The sequence below is a fragment of the Callorhinus ursinus genome, unplaced genomic scaffold, assembly GCF_003265705.2.
Source record: "Callorhinus ursinus isolate GAN/ISIS: 27379988/994484 unplaced genomic scaffold, GSC_fseal_2.0 scaffold2, whole genome shotgun sequence".
Classification (NCBI taxonomy): Eukaryota; Metazoa; Chordata; class Mammalia; order Carnivora; family Otariidae; genus Callorhinus; species Callorhinus ursinus.
This window is the reverse complement of record NW_027397064.1, coordinates 80829912-80855956: the sequence shown is the minus strand read 5'-3', so window position 1 is coordinate 80855956 and position 26045 is coordinate 80829912. Positions and strand designations below refer to the sequence as shown.

General features: G+C 33.4%; 1 long non-coding RNA gene and 1 pseudogene across 1 annotated transcript in view; both read right to left on the bottom strand.

Annotated features, from left to right (window-relative positions):
* The window catches only part of LOC141374824 (uncharacterized), a 287992-nt gene that overhangs the window by 44459 nt on the left and 217488 nt on the right, over positions 1–26045 (bottom strand). The window lies entirely within an intron of this gene.
* Positions 21063–21163, bottom strand: LOC112813273 (U6 spliceosomal RNA; annotated as a pseudogene).

The window sequence follows — 26045 nt, the reverse complement described above, 5'->3', positions numbered from 1 at the left end:
GGCCATGAAGATTCAGGCTTGTTGAAGAGAGAGGAGAGAGGAGGAAGGGAAAAGCCAAAATAGAAAAGGAAGGAATAGAAAGGAATAATGGAATGAATAAATTATGGCCAGAAAGACAATGATAAAATATAGCCATGAGGAAGATAAGAAAATGAAGAGAGGAAAGTGTGGGGAAATGAAATATAGCTGTTGAATCAGAAGTTCAATTAAGTGCATTTCAATGAATAGTCTTCCATTGTCTTTTAGCTCCAAATTTGTCAAATTCACAGTAATTTAACTAAGAGAATGAGGTGAAAAGAGGTTTAATAAAGTTTGACACACATTTTAAACATAATATCACTTCCAAACGCAGCATCTAAGCAAACAACGTTATGCTTATAATATTCAGAAATAATACAATTCTAATTCACATGTATCATTTAAAATGCACTAGATTTCTTTTCTGAAAAACTGATGGATGCAGGGGGGAAATTGGAGGGGGAGATGAACCATGAGAGACGATGGACTCTGCGAAACAAACTGAGGGTTCTAGAGGGGAGGGGGGTGGGGGGATGGGTTAGCCTGGTGATGGGTATTAAAGAGGGCACGTTCTGCATGGAGCACTGGGTGTTATACACAAACAATGAATCATGGAACACTACATCAAAAACTAATGATGTAATGTATGGTGATTAACATAACAATAAAAATTAAAAAAAAAAAACCTGATGGATGCAATAGAAACATACAAGATAATGTCATGTTTCCATACCTTAGCTTCCTCAGATTCTTTCTACTCGGTAAGTTAACTTCTACTGAACCCATCATTTTATAACATTTATGTCTAGAGATCTAGCTGTCTACTCCAGTTATATTTTTTTAAAAGCTTTTTATTTAAGGAAAGATTTTATCCCAAGTTTTAACGATGAATTCCAGTTTTTCACTAAAGTAATTGTTCCTGAGCTCTGAGATATAAATGAAACTCTTTTCTTAATATGAAATGGGTCAATGATTAGAGAAAAACAACTCAAATTCAATCTATAGATGTGGACTTCGATTTTTCACCATTATTTTGATTCTACTCTGAGGCATGTCTCTTACTATGTAAATTTAAAAGTCAATGTGGGATATATTTTATTTTCTAAGAAATCCTAAGGAAGTGGGAAACAAGTTACAACTTGCCACATTATGATAAGTACATGAGTCAAGTTCAGTATCCTCTTAGCTTCCACCCACCCTCATCAACTTCCAGATGCACATTCTACTGCCAAAGCTGCTCCACAGCCTCTATTATGTGTTCCCTATAATTTAATATCTTTTGTACACTGGTTAGACACTGCTTGACACAAACATCTATACATAGTCTACGGAAGAGACCACAGAATTCAGGGTCAAGCTGCTAATACTACTAAGTACTGCTAATTACTTTGAATATAAAGGTCTTCATTCTGGATTCTAATCCACTGCCAGAATAAATTTATTCTGAGAACAAGTCTTGGAGATACTCGAATAGCACTGCATTTATATGAACAATCCTGAAGTCCATAGCAGCCACATACTTCTAATTTACTTTTCAAAAACATAGTCTAAAATTCAATATATATTTCATATATATGCAGATATATATATGTATATATATAATTTAATATATATTTAAAACAATTTCTGAAAGAGAGATGACCTTGATCTTTATAGGATATGCTTTTCCTGCAATTTGTACATATTAAATCATTACAAATGACTTTTATTCTAGGATAGAGTACACTTTATTTTCTAACATTTATTGCTAATTTCATTCTCCACATCCCACTCATTAAATATCATTTGTACCATAAAACGCTAGGTGTTTTAGAGAATATAAAGTAAGTTGCTTCTATTTTTCAATTTTACATAAAGGAATTGGGTAATCAAGGTGTCTTTGAGGTATTTTGTCTGTAATATGTATTCATTCATCCAATAGCATGTATTCAGCTATAACTATCCTTTGTATGCTATTGGACATTAAGGACAAATATAGAGATAGATAATATTTACTCAATGTTACTGTGAATGTGTGTTACATAAATTCACTTACCTAGTTCTTTACCCTATGAGACAAGTACAGTTTTATATTCCATTTTTTGCAGATTAGGAAGGCACAAAATTGTGAAATGCCTCGGCCTATGTCATGTAGGCAGTAAGTGGTAGAGCTGGGATCTAAACTCAGGGAGCCCTTTCCAAAATCTATACCTTTAGTGGCTATGTATTATTGACCCTTAAATGCAAATAAAGGAGTAGTTTCCTATCTTCAAATTTAAAGCTAAGTTTCAAATGTTCTATCTGCAGATATAAATGAATTTGTACCTATTGAGATAGGAAGTGAACAATTTCAAAGCAGCATAAACAAAACTGAATTAGAGAATGATGGATATAGTATACAGATGGCCCATAGATTCCTTGAGAACTTGAAAAACTATTTCCAGCAGTAAAGATTTGAATATGGAAAGAAGCATCTAAATTTCTAACTCAGGAGGACAAATCTGTTCTCAAAAATTAAACAGAGGAAGACTACAGCTTGGAAGCTATCCTGCACAACCAACAGAACCAACTGGGACTGCACCTGGTAGAGCAAAATTCCTGGGCTTAAAATGAATACTTAAGTCCACCCAATAAACTAAATCTATCATTCCTATCTAAAAAAGACCTCTGAGCTGTTGTTTTTTAATGCCAAAGTTTGTCATGCTCCAAGGACATATACATTTATCACTAGTGAGACACAAATGTATAAATCATGAAGGGTTTAGAGAGCAACACACTAAACTTAGTGTCTTCAGTAAGCATTTAACTTTGATTTACTAATATAGTCATTGCACGTTAATTGAAGAGTACTATTAGGTATATACAAGATATGAGTTAATTATATGTCACTAAAATAATTATATCGAGGACACACATTAATGGATTCACTATTGGCTTATAGCAGGTATTATTAATGCATCCTGAGGCCAAGGCCATCTGCAGTGACAACTGTTTATATAAGTTTCCAATGCATCAGAGGAGTTATGATCTGAGATCACTTAATCTTCTTTTTCCCCCAATAAGTCAAGGGCTCAACTTTATGCTTGTGAACCTCTTCTCTTTCCCCAGCCCTTTATTATTTTTCTTATTATGTTGAATCACTTTTACTTTATTTTATATCCAAGTGTTTCATGTACTTCCAAAAATTTTCATCTATTAACTTTAAAAGAGAAAAGCAAATCCTAGTTCTTAAGGATGAACTCATTTATGATTTGGAAAAAGAAACTATAAATTTCTGATATAGCCAAGGAGCGGCCAGCCTCTGGTAGGGCAGCTAAACAATCAAACTTTCGATGTCAGTGACACTTTTATCCCAGGATTCAAACTGAAATTTTCCCCAATAATGATCTGTAGCTATTAAAAATCATATTGTAAAATAATATTTGAGAAAAAGTGGGACTATAAAATAGCATGCATATTATGGTTTACTAAGAAAATCTACACACATATATATGAAAAATTACCAAAAACTCCTATGCAAAGTATTAACAACCTTTTTGTGTCAGAATCATTACTTTTATTTTCCTACCTTGGTCCTTTACTATTTTAAAAGATTTTTATTGAGTATGAAATATATTTATATTTCCCTAAAATATTATCCTCAAAACCTATTAACTAGTTCTCATTTACTTACATCATTTGCTCTGTCTGTATGTAGAGTTAGGTAGTTGCAATCCTGACTCATATCTTCCTTCAGACCTGCCCTTTGCCACGCTGGGCTAATATCAAGGTTCTGTAGCCAGGATTCTGCAACTGCAGGCTGTGATCCATCAGTTTAGTGGGTCATAAGCAGTATTTTTTAATTTTAATTTTAATTTTTTTAAAGATTTTATTTATTTATTTATTTGACAGAGAGAGAGAAAGAGAGAGAGAGCACAAGTAGGGGGAGTGGCAGGTAGAGGGAGAAGCAGGCTCCCCGCCAAGCAGAGAGCCCAATGTGGGACTGGATACCAGTAACCCGAGATCATGACCTGAGCCAAAGGCAGACACTTCACCAACTGAGCCACCCAGGTGTCCCGGAAGTATTTCTTCTGAAACAGTATAAAATAGATAAGGGACAAAAAAAGAAAATATCAGTGTACACTGTGTAGTAAGGAAATACTTTTAGTGGGGCACTGGGTGGCTCAGTCAGTTAAGTAAGCACCCAACTCTTGTTTTTGGCTCAGGTCATGATCTCAGGGTCCTGAGATAGAGCCCCACATTGGGCTCTGTGCTCCCCATGGAGTCTGCTTGTCCTCCCTCTGCTCCTTCCCTGCTCTCTTTCTCTGTCTCTCTCTCCTTCACTCTCAAATAAATGAATAAAATAAAAAAAAAAAAGAAAATACTTTTAGTGAAACTTTTTTCTGTGTTACATATATGAAAATATGTTGGTATGCATGGCAAAATGTATTTCTTACTATGGGACTAGGTAAGAAGAGTTTGAGAAACTATGGCTCTAAAACAACCTATATAAACAGATGAAGAAATGAAAGCACATAGGCATTAAAACAGCTTCCTCTAGAGTTCACCTAAATAAAAAATGCAGATTCAGGAAAAGTATTCACTTGAAACTGTCTAGTGGTGATCTTAATTGTGCTGCCATAGGGTACATCAAAGAATGGCAGCTAGCTACCCTAAATGTACCCAGTATTTCAGAACTTTCTATCCTTTTAACTCAGCAGCCTTCCTTAATGTGGCAAATATGAAGCAGTCTAGAACAAAGAAAATATAATCATTTATGTAATTAATTTGATTATTTTAATAAACATTGTTTCTAGTCCCTATAAAAACGATGATACCAAAAAAATCTATATTTTGCCTCCATTAGTATCAATTAGTAACATAGTCATTTCTCAATTATATCATTGCCTACCACGCATGTATCCAATAATCTAAAATTAAAATCCAGTATGCTATGCTATTCTCATTAAATTGCTTACATCTAATCTGTTGCACTTGAGCTAGTGAAGGATATTGTTTTGGAAAGGTAATTAGCAATATTATTTCTTACAACATTCTATCTGCTACAGTAGAGAGTTTTAGAAGAAACCAGCAAGTATTCTAATTGAACCATGCATTTGACACAAGCATTCACACTGATTCTGTTAATTATTCTCTGTTTTAACTGGTCAATTAAAACTGTAAAAAGGATGGCCAGTGTGAAAGTAGTGTTTTTAAAATGTTGTCTCCCCATCATTTAACTCCAACAACCTAATAGTATTACTTTCACCAAGTGAATCAAATGCTTCCAAATGCACATATCTTTCTTAAAATACAAAAAACAAGTAATAGTCTGTGTCATATGGTGACAAGTACAGTTCAAAGTGCCATTATCACTGTTCTCATGGTGATAATTAATCCTTTAGTCATTATCATAATGAGAAACCATGTTCAGAAAATGCTGATTGAAAAATTCAGATATCAAACACAAGTCACTCATTGCCTATCAGCCAAATTGATTCTTACCCTTATGGCAGATTAACAGAGTCTTCCAAATAATTTATCTAGCCTACTCCAAACTTTTCTAGCCTTCTTATGTTTCACTTCATGATTTTTTAAATGGCCTGCTCTAACATGAAGTACCAGTGTTACACTTTTATTTCTTAATTTATGATGGATCTTTCATCTTAATCAGAATCGTCTCCTGATTTTTGTTTTTAATATGGTCTACACTTCATTCCTTAACCGAAATAATTGGAATAAGTTTGCAACTATCTGTGGCCAATTAAGTCTGAAAACTTTCAAATTTCCAAGTATAACTTTATCAACTTCAAAAGAACTAATTGTCATTTTCACATTGCCCAATGAAACCCACAAGCAAAATTAATATTTCAAAGAGGCATAACTCTGAATTCATCTAGAAGCATCTAGGTACCAAATGAGATGCTGCATTTTTTTCCCAACATGCAAAAACTCTAAGTGCTACACATTATTGAGTGTGAAACAGGTTAAAATGAGTGTTTTTCCAATATCAGCATGCTGGGCATTTCCATAATAATGTCCTAGAATCATCTTAAAATATAGTCAACTCCCCCAGTTTTATCTTAACTTTGCTTGCCTTCCTCTTTTTTCCCTTAAATTTCTCAATTTCAAAACTTGAGTGTTACATTGAAATTCATTTTTTGTCTTTGGCCCCTCACACTCAAACGGCATGTGTGCACAGGAGCACACACACATCCAGTAATCAAGTTACACTGCAGCATTCGTTGATACTTTTTCCTAAGGTCCTGTTGAGTCATAAGCAGCATCACATAATAAGAAACAAGGAAAGAGTAAGGATTCAGAGGGCAGCACTAACAAGAATAAAGTATGGATAGCTCGGGGAAATGGGCCGATGTTTGCAAAACAAACACGCAAACTTCCTCAAAGGGAATCAGACATAAGCTTATCCACACAAATACTTTTATACCAATGTATCTATTCCAAAAGAAAAAAAAAGGAAAAAAGGCAAAAAATGAAATCAAATGGTTGGTTAAGTTATTTCAATTATACGGCTAGAGTCAAGAAATGAAAATTCAGGACGGCTGGCTGGCTCAGTCAGTTAAGTGGCCGACTCTCAATTTCAGCTCAGGTCATGATCTCAGGGCCTTGGGGGCAAGCACGGTGTAGGGCTACATGCTCAATGGGGAGGCTGCTTCGGCATTCTCTCTCCCCCTCTGTCCCGCCCCCCACCCCGCTTGTGTGCACGCAGGCGTGCACGCTTGCGCTCTCTCTCTCCTCTCTTTCTCTAAAATAAATAAATAAATTAAAAAAAAAAAAAGAAATGAAAATTCTATGATGTGGTTAACTGATGACTCCAGGCTTAGGAATAAGAGCAGCAAACACTGTTGCAAAATTTCATATTCTTAAGTTTAGAATCCTATGAAGATCTCTCTATATTAAGTAAAACAATAATTATACTATACTAGAATGCCAGCAATATCACCAGTTCAGTCAAAGCATCATTCATAGGAAATTTGGACTGAGATCATTGCTCCTCCATGAGCCATTTCTCTAGGGATACCTTTCCAAATCAAAGACTCATTCAATATGCTTGTTTATTATCACAATCTAATAATGTTCTGTGTTAGCCTGTGGATTAAGACTGCTATAATTTCCATTTACATCTTTAATCAAGCAGCCTATATTATTGATTATTTCATGATAAAATATTTCCTTACTTACATGAGATATTTAAAATCAAGGTTAAAGATGGCTATTGCTCTCTCAAATATGCTTACTCCTAAGAGTGCCAACCTCAATCTGACCATTCCATGCAGCTGGAATTTTGAATTTGTGGAAGCAAGAACTGGGGAGGGGTTCTCTCCACATCAATATAACTTTTTGTATTCTAAGGATTTCTTAGCTCTCTATTCTAGGTGTCACACACAATAATTGTGACAGTTCATTGGCTAAGCAATTGGGAACTAGCCATCCTATTTTTTGGGTCAATAAGTTCTGTCCACTAATATAACACTGTATGTTAGCTAGCTGGAATTAAAATAAAAATTTAAAAAATAAAAATAATAACATTTAAACATCCCAAACTTTTGGCATTTAAACATTCTAAATCAGCTAATGGATATTTAGAATTATAAAATTAAAAAGACTGTCAAATTGGGCAGTTGGGGGAACATAATGGGCTACTGTCATAAGTAATGGAAAGTCTGGAAGTGGACTCAAATTATTGGCTGCTACTATTTAGATGACTATCTTCCTCAGTTATTATTAAAAATAAATACAGACCACTATTTCTGTTCTTCATCTAAAACAATGTTCTTTTCGCAATAGACATTTTTACATGCTATTCCCCAAGGTGACAATATCTAATGTACTTTTGACTTTACCTGCTCTCTTGCCTTCCAGTGACTTCCCCTAATCTATTTGATTTATTTCCTTTAACAACATTATACCCCATATTTCTGTAGGGCATAGACAGACTCAGCACTCTCTCACAGTCAGCCAAATTCTTCTAACAGCTCATAATGAGAACAAAAAATAATGAACAGTGTGCTAGAATGATCATAATTAGCACAAATAAGTAGGTGAGTTGATGAACATGTAGAGCATTTTCTCGTCCTCTTTTTTTCTATTTTGCTCTCTTCCTTTCCTTCTTTCCTTTCTCCTTTCTCTTCCTAAATTAGTCTTAAAGACTTTACATGCAGCACAAAAATTTATGGGTTAGTAAATGGAGAGAGGGTATGTAGAATGAAGTGGCAGTTGTCCAGAACAAGTTGTTGGTATCTAAGCAGAAGACAGAAGGCATCCATGTGGAAGGGCTGTCCCAGGGGAGGGGTCACATACCAAGTCGGAAAGGGGCATATGCTTCCATAAGAACAGCCCCTCACTGAATACTGAAGCCCAAGCTATGTCAAGAGGGAGTCCATGCCAGGGAAGAAGTGCAGTGGAGATACTAGTTTGTATACATATAGAGGTTTAATCAAATTAGTTTATTGAGGATAATGGGAGGCAGGTTCTCATTGTAGAAGAAGCCATTTTCACAAATATGGAAAAGTAAGAACAAACAAAAACTAGAATAGTAACGTATTAGAATTGGAATTACTGGTGGAAATACACATATGCACGTGCATATACACAGTCATACATGCACACATGTATATAGATATATGTAGAAAAATATAAATCTAATAGACATGTTTTATATAGATCAATAATAGATATCAACAGAGCATATGTGTACTATACGCATGCATGTGTGCACCCACACGCACACATTCTCTAGTTTCCCCTACTAATAGGGCCTGAGAACAATGATACAATAAGGAATTATAAAGGAACTGGATCTTCTAAATATCGCACATTACTGAAAAGAACCAGAATTCCTTAGAGAAATTGCTGTTTTCAGGCAAAGTACAAGATAAGCCAAGAAATCTTGGTCTGCAAAAAAAAAAAAAAGTACTCAAAGAATGATAGGACACAAAAATTAGCTTCTTTTTTTAAATTTTATTTTATTATGTTATGTTAATCACCATACATTACATCATTAGTTTTTGATGTAGTGTTCCATGATTCATTGTTTACGTATAACACCCAGTGCTCCATGCAGAACGTGCCCTCTTTAATACCCATCACCAGGCTAACCCATCCCCCTACCCCCTCCCCTCTAGAACCCTCAGTTTGTTTCTCAGAGTCCATCGTCTCTCATGGCTCATCTCCCCCTCCAATTTCCCCCCCTTCACTTTCCCCTTCCTGCTATCTTCTTCTCTCTTTTTTTTTTTAACATATAATGTATTATTTGTTTCAGAAAAAATTAGCTTCTTGATGGGCTTCCACCAGTCAAGTAAAGTGATAGTGATGAATTAGAAACCACTGAATAAAATAGGAGATCATAAACCTATCATGAATCATGGAACACTACATCAAAAACTAATGATGTAATGTATGGTGATTAACATAACATAATAATAAAAATAAAACCTATTCAGATATAAAAAATAAACAAATATAAAACAAATGGATAAATAAATAAAGCAGCTCCTGCTAGGCTCCATGGGCTTATTACATAGTTTAAAAATACTAGTACTTCTCACAAAACACTAATTCCTAAGGTGAAAATGTGCAGAGGACTCAAAAGATCTGTAAAGAATCCTGAATAACTGTGCAAAACCACTGGTGAAACACATATAATATGCTTATTTCAGGAATCCTGGCAAACACACTTTGATCAAGCAATAAAATGAAATCATAAGTAACAGGACAAACAAAAAATCAGGAGCCAATGCAATAGAATGCCGTCAAAGCACCAACTCTGATTTTACCTTCAGTGATATATCATCTGGATCTAATCATGAGAGCCATTCCAAATTGAAGGACATTCTACAAAATAACTAGCTTGTAATCCTCAAAAGGTCATGAAGGTCAAAGACTGAGGGATTGTTTTAGGCTGAAGGAGACTAAGGAAATATAATAACTAAAAACACTACTTGACTCTGACCTGTATCCCCTGAGAATTAAATGAAAGTGATACATCAGTGTTAAATTCTTGATGCTGATGGTTGTATTATTGTCATATAGAAAACAAACACTAAAACATTTAGGGATGAAGGAATATGAGGGTAGCAATATACACTCAATTAGAGCAGGAAACAAAAAATGAAGTTATTTGTACCAATCTTATAACTTTTCTGTAAATTTGTGATTGTTTCAACACCAAAAAACTAAATAATTTAAAGGTGTGGAGAGAAATGAACACAAGATAATCAAGAAATAATTATATGGTATATCAGTTTCATAGCACCACTCAATCTTGTTTGTGCCTTTATAAATCGGCTTATCACATCACAGTGAAAATTTGTGTAAGGACTATATCTCCTGCAATCTACTCTATGATATATATTTATAGCCCCACTGCTTAAAATGGCTCATATCTATGCTTGAATAGACTGTGTTTTGTTTATAATTGGATTATAAATAACCTACCTTGGTTTGCCTTCATTTTTTTCACAAAAGAGAAAAGTTTATATATATATATATATATATATATATATATATATATGAAGTTACAAAAACTTGAAACAACTCCCAATGCAGAACACAACACATATGCAAGCCACCAATGCAAAGAGTAACACATTGGTTTCTTAGAATTATTCAGAAAATTCTTTCCAAATCTCACAAGTCCTCTGTGCCATTTTCTAGAAAATAGCTGCATAAATCACTGAAAAATTGTTTCTTAAGAAGGAGTCAAACATAATACAGAATACCCAAGCTTATAAACTATACTGAAAATCCTCTATGGAGAAGCTTGCTTCAGTTGTGTCATACTAATCAGATAATGTCCCCACTCTGTTCTTCCTTTTGTTAATTGGTAAAAGTTATTAGATTCGGTGATTTCTAAGATTGCTACCTTATGGTTTATGATTCTATTCCTTGTTTATCCTGTTCAAAACTGAGGTAGCCAGGGCTCACATGACTAGAATTCACAGGGGAAAATGCCCAGTTGCCTCTTGAACATTGAATAATCTCATGGCATGACTTTAATATAAAAATCTTAATAACAGCCAATTGTATGTTGGATTCTTATTTGGATAAAACAATCTGTCCCACAGTTTATCTAAATACTATATGTGAAATGTCAAAACATGCAGAGTCTAGGACACCTACCTTTGCTTCCTATTGCATTTTTCACCTTGCAACTAGTTAAACACGGTTTGATATTTTCAAGAATGAACAAAGTTTTCTGTCTTTATTTTACGCCTGTTGCTTATTTTTAAGTTAAACATTTTTAATATCCTGCTTTTCTCACTGCAGCTTCAGTAGGTTGAAGAAAGATTCACTGGCTTTAAACTATTTTCAGAACTAATTTTGAGTTCTATTTCAGTTTTCCCCACCCCCACCCCCACCTCCAGCATTATCTCTTCTCATTTCCATGGACTATTTTATTCTAAGATTCTGTGTAATATTAAATTACAATAATAGCAATCAAAGTCATGGGGAGCTAAAGGATTTTCGATTGCAGCCCATGCTTGGCTCTCAATAGCATGGCAGAAGGAGAGCCTGAAAAGCACAACAATTCAGAGAACTTGCCAGCAGACCCCATTGTCCTTTCAGTTTCTAATGACACTGAAGTACTTGCATGATTAAAATTTAAAGGCTTCCCAGTAACCAAGTAATTTGCCCAAAACTCCTTATCTAGCACTCACCAAGAAGACTCTGATTTTAATATACTATTAATCAAGCTCCAGCCAAGTTTACCACTGATACTTTCAATTACAGGGAGACTAGCTTCATCTCTCTCAGTGTGTATATATGAGAGGAATTTTTTTTTCTGATTAGTCAGTTACCCAGCAATGAAATAAACTGCAAACTTGGTTTAGACACACACTACTAAGATGTCAGTTGTAGATTTGATAGCAACAAACCAAAATATTATAAACTACTTTAAACTATTAATTGTTTTTAAGAACGATTACAAATCTGAATTCCTTGGTGTTCACTGTTAACAAAGAGTTATTACTATTATAAAACACTAATGCATTCATTAAGACACATGCTGAAACATACTTTAAAATGTAAAAATCAACTAATAAATCTATTTCAAAAAGTAATAATGAATATATGCAAAGATTTATCTATGTTTGTTTCAGTGTTGTTCATAATACCAAATATTTAGAGCAACATAGATATTCAAAATAGAAAATTATGGATCATTTTTCCAAATAACTGAATAATATAACAGTAGGTTTATACAACTTTTTTTAATATGGGATATCTGTGTCATATATTAAGTAGAAAAAAAGCCAGTTTATTTTGTTAAAATATATGCAAATGCAAAAAATCCCTGTCCATATAATCATCCACATATGACCAGTACTTATGTTTTGATGATTATGAGTCATATATATTTTCTTAATTCTGCATTTTCAACATCAAAAACACATTACTTTGTAACTAGATAAATGACATTAATCCATCTCATTTCATATATAAGAATTCATCTACATAGCCAAAGAAAAATGGAAGTATTTTGTCCTATTTTTTCTTCAATATTTATATAGCACCATAAATGATTATTACACCAGGTCATAGAATTCTTTAAAACAAATCTGGATAACTTTTGTATTACACTGCATGTTTGTGACAATAATGTATAGACTATATACATGCAGATAACATTTGATACCTTGGTCAATTAGTAAAAATAATAATATTATTTTGTTGATTTATTTTTCCATATATTTTTGATTTTCTATATGAAAAAGTTATTTTTCATTTAATTAAAGCCAAGGAATTTTATTATATGCAATATAAGTAACTATATGGTAGTATCTGCTAGTAAAAATAAGAGAAGATGAAATTTAAAAATTGACTGAATTTTCATACCTTGAGCTAGAAAAATTATAGTTACAGACTATCTTATATATTGTTATAATGTAAACTGTTTTGATTATTTATATTGACTAATGATCCACACAGTTACACAGAAGAAAAATACATTTTCTGAAAAGAATTTTAGCCAAAGACACGAGTAACGCCTAATTCTGGAGGCACAGGGTCTTATTATTGCTTTTATGCTAAATTGAAATAACAGTATTATTGTTATTTAGTTACAAAATCAGATTTTTATAGAAAAAGGTTATTCATCAATATGTTACTGATAATAGCTTATATTTGTATGGGATTTTACAAAGCTCTTTTAAACAAATCATTGCAACAAAATCTCAAAAAATAATCCCTGAACTTCATATTAGTAAGTATTTTACAAGTGAAAAAATTGTGAATCAAGAGCTATATGAGAAAATGTTCAACCTTACTAATAATGAGAGGTAGACAAATAAGCATGTTACTTTTTTTAAACTATTATATTAAAAATTTTTTGTTATTATTTTGATGATAACATTTGATGCTGTTGGAGATGTGGTAATCTAAGTTTTTTCTTATTTCTAGGGAAAAGCACAACTATTTTGGAAAGAAATAAAGAAATGTGTACCAAATGTCTAAGTATTCACATCATTTGAACAGTCCCACTTCTGAGAATGAAGCCTAAAGAATTTGACTGAAATAAAGGAAAAGTTTATGTCTAAAGATGTCCATTGCTTTATTATTTATAACTAAAAGATACAACTTAATGTGTAGCAATAGCAAAATGGGCAATGAAATTTCAACACTATAAATCTATTAAAATTATATTAATAATTATTTTTAATAGCAAGAATGATTTTCACATGCTATATTACTACTTATAATATGGTGACATTTTAAAAAATATATAGAAGATAGGTATAAAATAAATCAAAATGTTAACTACAGTTATTTTGCAAAAGGGGTATTAAAGGTGATTTTTAAAATATCCTTTATTATAGTTTAGAGATTTTTAACAGTGAACAAATGTTTCTTCTTTAAATAGACAAAAATATAACTAATTATGTTTTAAAACTTTGAATATCACCTAAATATCCACTGGATTTATCTTACATTGAACTTGACTTGTCACTATTTATGCAATTAAAATCCTCCAAAGCATTTTAATTTAAAGATGACTGAGACCAACATAAAGAAAAAGAAGGTTTTCTACAAGTGACAATTTAAAATTTTTCAAATATTTTTTCCATTAATGTTAGATTTATGGAAATTATATTTGGGAAAATTTAAATTCCATTATGGAGCAAAAAAATGTCATTGAAAAACAATCACTTTGCAGTTTTAGACATTCATGATTTTAATCTTTATGATTACAATGATTAGCCACATAATTCTCAGTAACTTGAATTTTAAAAATATTCTGCAGGAGAAATTCATTAGCCCCATCTCAAGGAGACTCACTTTTAAGATCTATGCTGGGACAGGTATCTAAATGAATTTCATTTGTTTTTTCAATTCTCTTTTCTAAAAGCTATGGTCTGAGAGTAACAATTTTCTTTTATGCTTAAATAATAATAATAAGATGGAGTGACTTTTTTTTTAAGATTTTTATTTATTTCTTAGAGAGAGAAAGATAGAAAGCACGAGAGGGAAGAGGGTCAGAGGGAGAAGCAGACTCCCTGCTGAGCAGGAAGCCCGATGTGGGACTCGATCCTGGGACTCCAGGATCATGACCTGAGCCGAAGGCAGTCGCTTAACCAACTGAGCCACCCAGGCGCCCTGGAGTGACATATTTTAATAAAATATAAATATGTTGTTCATGGGAATAGGTGTACAGGTATTTAAAACATGTACATGCATAACTTCCAATATATGTGAATGTATATCATGAAATACTTCCTAGGCCCTTTCTAAGCTAATGTTATACAAAGTAAAGAAAGATTTATTTTTCGGTGAGGTTTTATTTGACATTATGGCAGTGTACAACCACCTGCATATAATATTAGATGAAAAATCCTTAGCTCCAGTGATTAAAAATGCCAAGAAAAGAGTAGATTCAAATGAAACTAAAAACATAAAATCGCAGGTAGTTTGAAGCACTTACAAGGAAAAGAATTGCAAATTTTATAATTGTTATTTTCTGGTTTTGTTTGTTTTTTTTTTCCTTTAACATACTGGTAACTTCATATGAAGACCACAAAATAGATCTCTACTCATTCAGATGTGATTTAATTATGTATCCTTCACTTAAAGTCTTTTTTTACCCTGGTCTTCAAAATTTAATGACTACATATTTAACTATTTTAAAATCCTCTATCTCTAACTTCTTAGAAGGTTAGAGGATTATTAGAAGGTACCAAATGAAGCTACAAATGTGTTTTATATCTACATTATATGATAAGCAAATAATTACATAAAGATATACACAAGTATTCAGTAAATAGCAGTGACTGTGACCTGAGAAGTAGTAAAAATTGGTTAATTAATTTCTATTTCATAATGAAAACTCATTTCTTATTTTGCATATATACTTGATTAAGACATTTTCAGGTTGGATATTTCATGAAAAATTTGAGTGCTCTCAAATAAACCTTCACTAGTATGCAGGTTTACTCTTCATTAAGGGGATTCTCAAGTTTTAAGTGCTAAGTAAATTTTACAATAGAATATTTAAGCAATTGTCTACAGTCTAAAATAGTGTTGAGCTTCACTCTGCATTACCTTCCCACAAAATGCACAGCATTAACCAATTCTTTTCTGTCAACTAGCAATTTTTGGCAGATCCCTTTTGCATGATTCATGAAGGACCAGTAAAAGGCTAATTGTTCAAATTAATTTGCGTAAATGACTAAGCAAGAGATAACAAAATTACATCTGCACTTGTTTGGCGAAGATTCAATAGCAGCGGCCCTGTACTGCCAGCTGCTTCCAGACAACACTCTTGCAGAAATTAAAAGCTACAAATATTAATTAATACACTTTTTTGGTACGTTAATTTGCACTGAAAGGTTCCGGAGTGCAGAACTGCTGAGAAGATGAACCATGATAATTAGAATTAATGGGATGGATGCATGTTTTTTGCAGCTGAAGTTTTAAAAACCCATGAATGGAACTGGGAACTTGAAACTGACATTCCCATAAATCTCTATGATAATGCAGCTATTAGTATTAGAAGGATTAAGTACTGTGGCTCCAGAGTTATCCATCACATGACACATTATATCCCATCTGTCATTGCAGTAGCTAAGACATGATAGCCGTCCTTGAGGAAGCTGTATGAAAAGCTTTGGGAATTCAAGGAATTGTAGTGATGACTGTCAGACTACAAAATGAATAGCTCAAATCTCTGACTTCCAAACAGAAATAATAGCCAGCAGTCTGTATTTGTCAGCTTAGTACTTTGCAAATACTCTAACTCTCATATCTGTATTTAAGTTTAGTTAGGCAATCTGAATTACAGACTGATGAGAATGGAAAAAGGAGTAGTACAATATCACAGATTTTACCTTTAATTCATGCATAACTTTAGGACTCTGAGTTTCCTGTACGATAGTATTTACTTGATTGCATTATTAATTATACATAGAAACATCTTAGGAAAATCTTACTGTTGATATATTAGTAAATACACTGAAGTCGTTCCTGATACAAAGTGACTAAGAAGTGAAAATCTGATGTTAGCAAACACTGGACCTTCAATTTTATCCACTGATTTAAACTTTTTATGTAGTTCATACTTAGCAATAAAGAGAACATATCCTTTTCAACACAGAATTCACAAATTTGGTAATGTGTGCTACACAACTAGATAGATCTATATCTATCTGTATCTATATCATCTATATCTATATCAAATATATCTGTGTAGATATAGATAGATATAAATTTATTTTTCAGCTTAAAATTTTCTTTAAGTGAAATTTACATGACTTCCAGAATAAATAAAATATTCCATTTAATTATTTTATAATTAAAAAGGATCACAGTGTCTTAAAGTTGAAAGGTAATTGTTTTATAGCATTCTAATTTGGATAGTTAGCATCCTCTAAGAATGTGGTAACCATCTTGAGTACTGCATGAGATTATGGATAAGTCAAAAGGAGTTTTAAGATTTAAATATTATATGTATTTATATATATATATATGAATTTTAAGATTTAAATAAATAGGAAAATTCTAAACCTAAAATAATCATTCTCACTGAGACCAAAAATTATACCCTAACATGTTTATTCATTTTATTGTGTTGTTTTAACACATATTCTTTGGCTAGCTTGCCCAGCTATTGTCTTTCTTTAAAATTTTGTGGAAAATTGTATTTTCTCCCCCTGAAGAAATGCCTGATTACATTATTACATTATATTCTCAAAGGCTTTAAGACCCATGTTTAAACTCAAGGTTTTGATCTTCATTATACTGGATATATAATCATTGCCAGGAAGGCAATACTTAAAATTGCTAACAGTCATTTACTGTCCTGGGGAAGAGATTTCTATCCTTCCCTGACAACAGTCTCCATAGAGAGCTGCCAGGAGGATACTAATGTGATCTCAGGCAGAAAGAAGTGTCCAAAATTAGAGAAGAGGATATAGAATCAGAAGGCTGGGAGCCACAGGGTAAACCTTACCTAGCTTAGAGTTGTGTACAGGGTCTGTGTTGCTTTTGAAGAATGACAAAGAACATTAAGTTGTTTCTTCAGGGGGAAAAAAGTCACACAGTAAGGTAATAATTTAAGTATTTGAGAACTTATTGCAGTAAAGAGACTATAGATTTGATTTCACAGAGAATGTCTCAGTAACAAGGCTGATGAAACCTGGTGAATACCTTCAAATATGGCGTTACAGAATGTTTCTCAGGGGATGAAGCTGACTGTAGTCATCAGCTTACTCTATCACAATAAAAAACTGGAATATTTTTCCCCAAGAGAACAGTTTGTAGCTATACAAAGAACATATTCGGTTACATTAGATAATATTTTTTTCTAAATTATCTAAATGGCCAAATGATAGAATGAAAGCTTTTTTGTTAGAGTGGAGAAGGTAACATGTCAAGGTGCTTGTCTACTTGACTGAAAAAATCCATGCAACACCTTTAGAATGCTACCGTATGATGCTCATTTGTAATGCCCAACATGAGTTGTCTCAACTATTTACTAAGTATACTACTTTAGACTTAGAAATATGCCCAGTCCACAACTTGTGTTGCCTGTCAGGATTCCTGTCTCATTCCAAAAATTTCAAAAACTGTAAACATGTTATAAAATACTTCTTTGGAAATTCAATAGGTTTTTTTCCCTTACAAAATAGTTTTTTTATAAGCCCTTTAGTAGAATACTTCTTAAACTGTTAAAATGTATGCTGTTTTCTAATTTCTAGAATCAAACGTATGTTTTTAAAATACCTCACTAATTTCTTGTTTCTTTGATGTTAAGATCTGTCTCTATCTTTAACATTAATAGTTGATTTAAGCCCATTAAGGTACTTTTCAGAGTAGTTAAAACTTTTTGTCAGAGGGCACAAAATATTTTTTTTCAATTGGTAATATGTTTCTACACATATATGTAATTTCACAACTATGTAGGCTCTATTAGTTTGTACTTTGTGAGTGTCAGTTTAGCACAGTGCCTGATACAAAGTTGTTGTTTTATCAGAACAAAATTATTGGTCTTTATCTAAACATGACTAAATTGTCTGAAAAAATGTTAGCTATCTCTATTATCACCTTATTTGTAAATAAATATTTCAAGAAATAGCACGTATCACATGCAACAACAACCCAATATGAAGAGACCCCTCTTACCAAAAAAAAAAAAAAAAAACACACACATATATACAAAGAAATAAAGTACCATGTAGACATTTTGCTTCCTTTGGGCAAAGTGACAAAAACTGAGAGGAAATATCTCTATAACAAAATAAAACATAATCAAAATACACACAGCAAGTATTTTCTAAATGATCAAATTCCTATCATCAGTATCCAATTTCTTTTTTTTTTAAAGATTTTATTTATTTATTTGACAGAGAGACACAGTGAGAGAGGAAACACAAGCAGGGGGAGTGGGAGAGGGAGAAGCAGGCTCCCCGCTGAGCAGGGAGCCCGATGTGGGGCTCGATCCCAGGACCCTGGGATCATGACCTGAGCTGAAGGCAGAGGTTTAATGACTGAGCCACCCAGGAGCCCCTCTATTTTATTTTTAATGCCCAATGAAAAAATGGTTTGTATATAAAACTAAGGAGATTATTAACACAAAAATCTTAGGACAGTAAGACAATTATCCTGAACCTATTTTTTATATCATAGTTTTATAAATCAAATACACGTACACGGATTTACTCAACTTGGAAAATCATATACAATAAAATCTGTAAGGTGAAGAGCAGCAAGAATATATGACCCCAAAATATGTCACTCAGGCATGTGGATTATTTGAGTTGACAGCAATCAAGACCCAGCTGATGCAAGAAAAACTTTTACCCTTCCCTTAACTATTTAAAGGAATTTAGATAAGTGGCCTTGCTCAGAGAGAGAGCTCTGAATGACCTATTTGTATGGCAGGGCAAACATCTAACTACCGAACATCTGTTCTTTCTATTGTCATTGAATTACCTTCCTCCTCTTTGAAGCCCTAGGCCTCTATCCCATGTTTTAGCTCAGGATGGCATATAAACCTCAACTGACCAATATGCCTTTGTGTCTCATTATCTCTGTGGGGCCCCATAAGAATGTAATTAAATTTGTTTTTAATCCTATTAATCTGTCCTGTGTTAATTTGATTATTAGATTAGCCAAAGAATCGAGAGGTAAATGAAAAATATTCCTCCCCAATAGAAGCTATTCATAAATGGGCATAGTATAAAGTCTCCCGGCCTAATAACGTCCACACAAAATTTTATTGTTTTTATCAAAGAAAAGGAATGATACATATTTCACCAGGGCATTTCTTCCACCTAAAATGCAAATCAAAGCCATAATGAAATACCATCTCCCACCAGTAAGAATGACCAGCATAATAGGACAAGAAATAACAAGTGTTGCCAAAGATTTGGAGAAAAGAGAACCTTTGTGCATTGTTGGTGGAAATGTAAATTGGAAAACACTAGCTAGGTTCATTAAAAAACTAAAAATAGGAATACCAAACTTCCAGTTATAAAATAAATAAGTCACAGGGACAAAAAGAACAGCACAGGGAATATGGTCAATAATATTATAACTGTGTGGTGACAGATGGTAACTACACTTACAGTGAGCATTTAGCAACGTATATAATTGTGGAATCACTATGTTGCACATCTGAAACTAATCTTATCAATTATACTTCAATTAAAAACATAATAAAGTAAATAAATAAAATGCTTTCTGAACAAATTTTTGCCTTTTGAAGGACTCAGCTTTAAAAGAACAATGTATATCTTATGTCAACAACACAACTTCCATTAGCCATTCTACAGAAAGTAATCTTTCTGACTTGTTCCCTGTTACTCTCTGCATAATTTATACACCAATAAAGTATGCTCTACTTTGGGGTATTATTTTTATTTATTTTATTAAGTTATTATTTAAATAATTTGTTCTTATTTTCCATCAGTCTTATTATTATGCTGCCATGATAAATTAGATTATGATTTCTTCAGAGTCCCATACTCATATGATCTCACACTTCTTAATATCCACCATAATCCTTAACATGGCTTGTTTGTGGATTTGACTTGTTCAGCATTTGGAAGGGCTTCCAAGCTCACACTGACCAACTCCCTTCTCTGGAAATTTCTCTTATTAAAAGCTGCCCTACCCTCACTAACACATAAGTAAAACTGTAATACAGAAACTTGTCTCTCATGCTTAAGTAGGCACCATAGTCAAGCAAGAAAATCAGATTTTTTTTCTCAGAAATTGGAAATTTGTGTGTTTTTGTTTGTTTATTACAAAACTACTTTTAATACTTTGAGGTGAGCCCCACAGGACTACGAAACACTGGGAAGGGGAACCCCCTAACTCTCAGGAGTGACCCAGAAGGAGAGGCTTTCTGAGGAGAAGGAAGCAATGAGACTCAGAGAAAAAGGATGTCATTGTGAGTACCACAGGAGGACACACCAGCATGGTGTGACACAGGCTAAGGGCAAGAGGGTTGGACAGAAAGCCACGAGCAACTTTGGTCCCTTCTTCTCATTCGTATTTTTCTGCTTCTCCTCATAACCTCAGAATCCCTCTGCTTGCAGGTGGCAGTAGAAAGCCTATCATCTCAGAAAAATATGGAACATTTCATCAATTGGCAGGTCACTCTTCTGCAGGGGCCAAGCTAATCTCTGTGTCATTAGAAATTGGACATTTGTAACTCAGGGGTCAAATTTCTAAAAATCTTTAAAACTGTGTCAATTTTATTATAATATTTTAAACAGAATGTCTGTAAAAGCTTCTAGCTGAGGTTCCTGGATCTGGATTCTTGGGTTTTTCACATACTTCTTGCATTCTAAAAGTTAGCTACAATTGTGGGGTTTTTTGTTTGTTTGTTTTCAGTTGTGTATCCAGCTACTTATAATTCTAAGAAACTTAATTAATATATATAGCACTGTATTCACTAGAGTCAGCATCATAAATAAACCCTGAAGTTAGAATCTAGGCTTCAAATAAGGAATGTGGTCTTTACAACAAGTTTTAACAGAAGAAAATAATAATAATTTCTTATCAAATTCCTTTCTATAAATGAATAAACATATCCACTTTGCTGTATATTGATATCCTAGGACCAAAATTATGTCAGTGAAAGATGAAAAACATCTTTGAGTATGAGGTGCATCAAGTTTTATTACATGCACTTAATAAAAATATTCACTCTTAAAATATATTTGAAGAATTCCATATATGTTTTCTTCATTCTTCTGCCCATCTTAAATTTAGGGTATTCAAGTTTTCTTTTCCTTGCTAGACTTCTCACACCAACATCAAAATAAAGCTGTCTTTACGAAGTGATTTTATCATCCCTAAATTCTTCATTTCATTTTCAATGATATATTATGAAACATATTTTGATTATGAAAAGTCAATGTCCCATATCTTAGGAAGTAAAGATTACCTTATCCCATTAATGAATGGGAAAAAGCAGTGCAATCATAAGGAAGTCAAATGCTATCTTTGGGATTTGGTCAACAAAGATACTTTAAGGGAGAACATCTGTCATGAGAGAGAGAATTTCTTTCTGTAAAAAGCACATAGAATCTATACATTAGAAAAGTTCTTTATACATAAGAAGCCAGAAAGAGTAGAAAGCATTTACCTGTGAGTCTTCATTTTTCAGAGATTTATTTGGGAGAGATTGAAGGGGCAGAGTGAGAAGGAGATTCCTCAAGCAGACTCCCAGCTGAGCACAGAGCTCAACGCAGGGCTCATTCCTAGGACCCTGAGATCATGACCTGAGCCGAAATTAAGAGTCGGACACTTAACCGACTGAGCCACCCAGGCACTCCTGTGAGTCTATTTCTTGAATACTTGTTATTGTGGTTTCTTAAATCAAGTTACTAAAATTGGTATCTAGAAATAATGACAGGTTTCATACACAGTCAATAAGATTATCACTCCAGGGAAGAAAACGTTTGACATGGCCAAGTATAAATTGTATAATATATTAAGAATTTTGATATTATGTATAGAAGAGGCATTTTAATGCCTACACAGTTTCTTGGAAAACAGCCTAGTACAATGGTGAAAAATAAGAAGCTTTAAATTTCTCCATCAACATGTAGCTACATTAGAATTTTAACAATCAAAACATCTCAGGTTTAGTTCAGGTAGAGATACTAGTTGGAAAGCCTAGAAAGGTACCATATTTCTTTAATCCAATGCATTGTGACTAAATGATATGCCACAAAGCCTTTGGCAACTGTTCCTCTGGAGTTCAATTTACAAAAGGAAAATGAATGAACCCTTTTTACCACTTACTGGTAGTAACTCACCCTAATCTTGCCAAGGAAAGATCTACTACCAGGTTTCTAATAATCTCAGGTTTTTGTCATCCTAACCTCCTTTCAAAGAAAGCTTTCAGTCTTTGAAAAAACATTAGAATAAAATTCCTTGTGAGATTACATTTCCTATTCATAAGCCCCAAATAATAGCACACCAGAGTAACAGCAGCAGCCAAATATATTTACCATGTGTCTGACTGTTTATTACCCTTTATTTAGAAAAATATACTTGAGATCAGGTTTTCTACAGTCATGTGGCAAAATGGAAAAATCATTGCTCCGGGAGTTAGACTACTCCAAAGGTTCTTGGCTTATCTTGAAGAAGTTGTTTGAATTCCCCTACGTTCACTATATGCATCCAACATATGGGGCCATGAAAACTATATTCTCACCACCTCAATAAGATCACTGTAATTAAGACTGAAAGTTGATTTTAACTATTCAAAGAAAAGATAAACATACAAAAAAATGCTATTCCCATCTATTGGTATAGATTATTTAATTTACATGTGACTTAATCTTTGATAATTTAGAAGTGGAGGGGAGGCTCCAAGAAACGAGCTAAGTGAACAAGCATGTGCCCATGTTTTATTTCATGTAACAAGCGTTAGCTATGATGGTGGCTGACTCTCCTTTTCTGGGCCATAAAGAGCAGTTTATACTGCTTCTATAAGACATTTTCACAACCAGGCTTTATGTTTTTATCATATGGAAAAGTTGCCAGAAGAGCTTTGAAGTCATAAACTGTAAATGAGTGGGATGAACCTAAATGGTCTTATTTTTTTAAAAAAAGAGTGCTTGGGAAATTAAAAAGGGCGGTAAGAAAAGAATATAGAGAAGGAAAGCAAAGACAAGGGAAAGTAACAGGGTCTCCGGTTGTATGCAGCATGTCAGAAATATTAGAAATTCAGTCAGAATTTTTTAATAAACTTTCTTCTGAGAGTATTAATAGGATAAAATTAATGACTTTTTGGTCATATTTACTTATATTCTTTTCCTCATGTTTAGTCCACCATCCTTAAAGGAAAAACAAAATATAACTGACCAAAAGCCAGTATCTGGCTTCCTCAACATATTCAAACCTAGAGAGTGGTTGCATGCTTGTCATATTTAGTCTATTTCTAAGCTTGATGTAGAAATACAAACAGATATTGCTGAACAAAGCCTTAGTAAGACAAGACTGTGATTCAAACTGTCCTTTTAATTCAGTACCTTCTGGTCAGTAGACCTAGCCAGAAGCAATGCAAAGTGGGATTAAGAAACAGGACCAGCTGTCCAATGGAGTCAGGCTCTTTAAAACTAGTGCTATTTTCTCTGAGAAGTAATTGAAATAAACAAGAAATTTATCCTTGCTTCAGTTCTGAGAATGGAGAAAACTCATATTGAGAAGAGAAAAGGATGAATTGATTAAAAAAATAGAGACATTTGGGTAAGGACAAAGGAATGAGCTAAGAGTTTAAGACAGTTTACAGTAAATATTTCACTGCGATTTTATACATATTTTCTTTGGTTATTTTTTCCAGTTTCTTCTAACCTATCTGAACACTGAAGTGATTATGATCAACTGGATTTGAATTTATATAAATTATAAGATATCATCTTTTAGATGTAGATTCAGATATAGAAAATACTTTTATTTACTTTTTTTTTACTTTTTATTTACTTTTAGATGTAGATTTAGGTATAGAAAATACTTTTCTTTAATACCACATAAATATTCTAGTGAATAAAAGCATCATATTAGTCTACTGGGGTTGCCATAACAAAATACTACAGACTGAATGGATTAAAAATGTATTTTCTCACAATTCTGGAGGCTGGAATTTCAAGATCAAGGCACTGGCAGGGTTGGTTTCTCTTGAAGCCTCTCTCCTTGGTTTGCAGCTGTCTGCCTTGTGGCTATGTCTACACATGATCATTCTTCTGTGCACAAACATCCCTGCTATTTCTTCTTTTTCTTAAAAGGACATTAATCCTTTCAGATTAGAGCTCCACACTTACAACTTCATTTGCCTTAATTATCTATTTAAACACCCTATCTCAAAATATAATTATATTGGGGATTAGGCTTCAACATTTGAATACTGTGGGGCCAAAATTCAATATGTAACAACAAGCATGTGGTAACTGTAAGGAACTTTTTTTTTTTTTTTAATGATTTTGTTTATTTATTTGACAGAGTGAGACAGGGAGAGAGGGAACACAAGCAGGGGGAGTGTGAGAGGGAGAAGCAGGCTTCCCGCGGAGCAGGGAGCCCGATGCGGGGCTCGATCCCAGGACCCTGGGACCATGACCTAAGCTGAAGGCAGACGCTTATCAACTGCACCACCCAGGCGCCACCAGGAACTTTTTTTTTTTAAGATTTTATTTATTTATTTTAGGGACAGAGAGAGAGAGAGAGAGAGAGAGAGAGCAGAGGGAGGAGCAGAGGGAGCAAACTCCCTGCTGAGTGTGGAGCCCAACCAGGGGCTCCATCCCAGGACCCTGAGATCATGACCTGAGCCAGTATCAAGAGTCAGACACTTAACCAACTGAGTCACCCAGGTGTCCCTATAAGGAACTTTTTATATATTCCCTTGTTATGAGGGAATTCCTTGTTCCTTTATTCATCTATCTCTTTAAGATAAATATCAGTAAGATTTAAGTTTTAACTTTGCTTTTAATGGGATTAATATAACTAGATTTTTCAGGCCATTTTCAGAAAATGTATTAGAAAAATATTCAAATGTCAAATGAGATGCTGAGCAAACCAGTTCTTATAGCTGATCTAATATGAAAGCCAAGAACACTATCTATTTTGGTATACTATGGAAATACTTCACCAGTCTAATCAAGCCACACTGACATGCTATTGTAGTAACTTTAGAGTAATGTTTTTGAAGTAAAGAGTCACAGTGACTACATATAACTAACAAAAAAATTACCCGAAGTTTGGAAACAACTAATAGATAACTGGGTAGTCTTTCATTGCTTGATTTTCTATTTACTTAACTATTTTACAACTCTAGGAAAAAAAAGTTAATTCATAAATTTTTGTCAGGTAGGGATGCAAATAATTTCTGTCCAATGGAAGAGATAACCTCAGAAGTTATAATTTTTTGCCTTGAAAGACGTTAACCAGCTTTACATGTAACCCAAGAATCTTATCTTAATATTTCTTTTTAAAATTACCACTATACCTATGTCCTCAAATGATTTTTGAACGGATTTAAACTTACTGGCTCAGTCATTAATTAATGAGTTAAACAGAATCTTTGAAAAATGTTCACT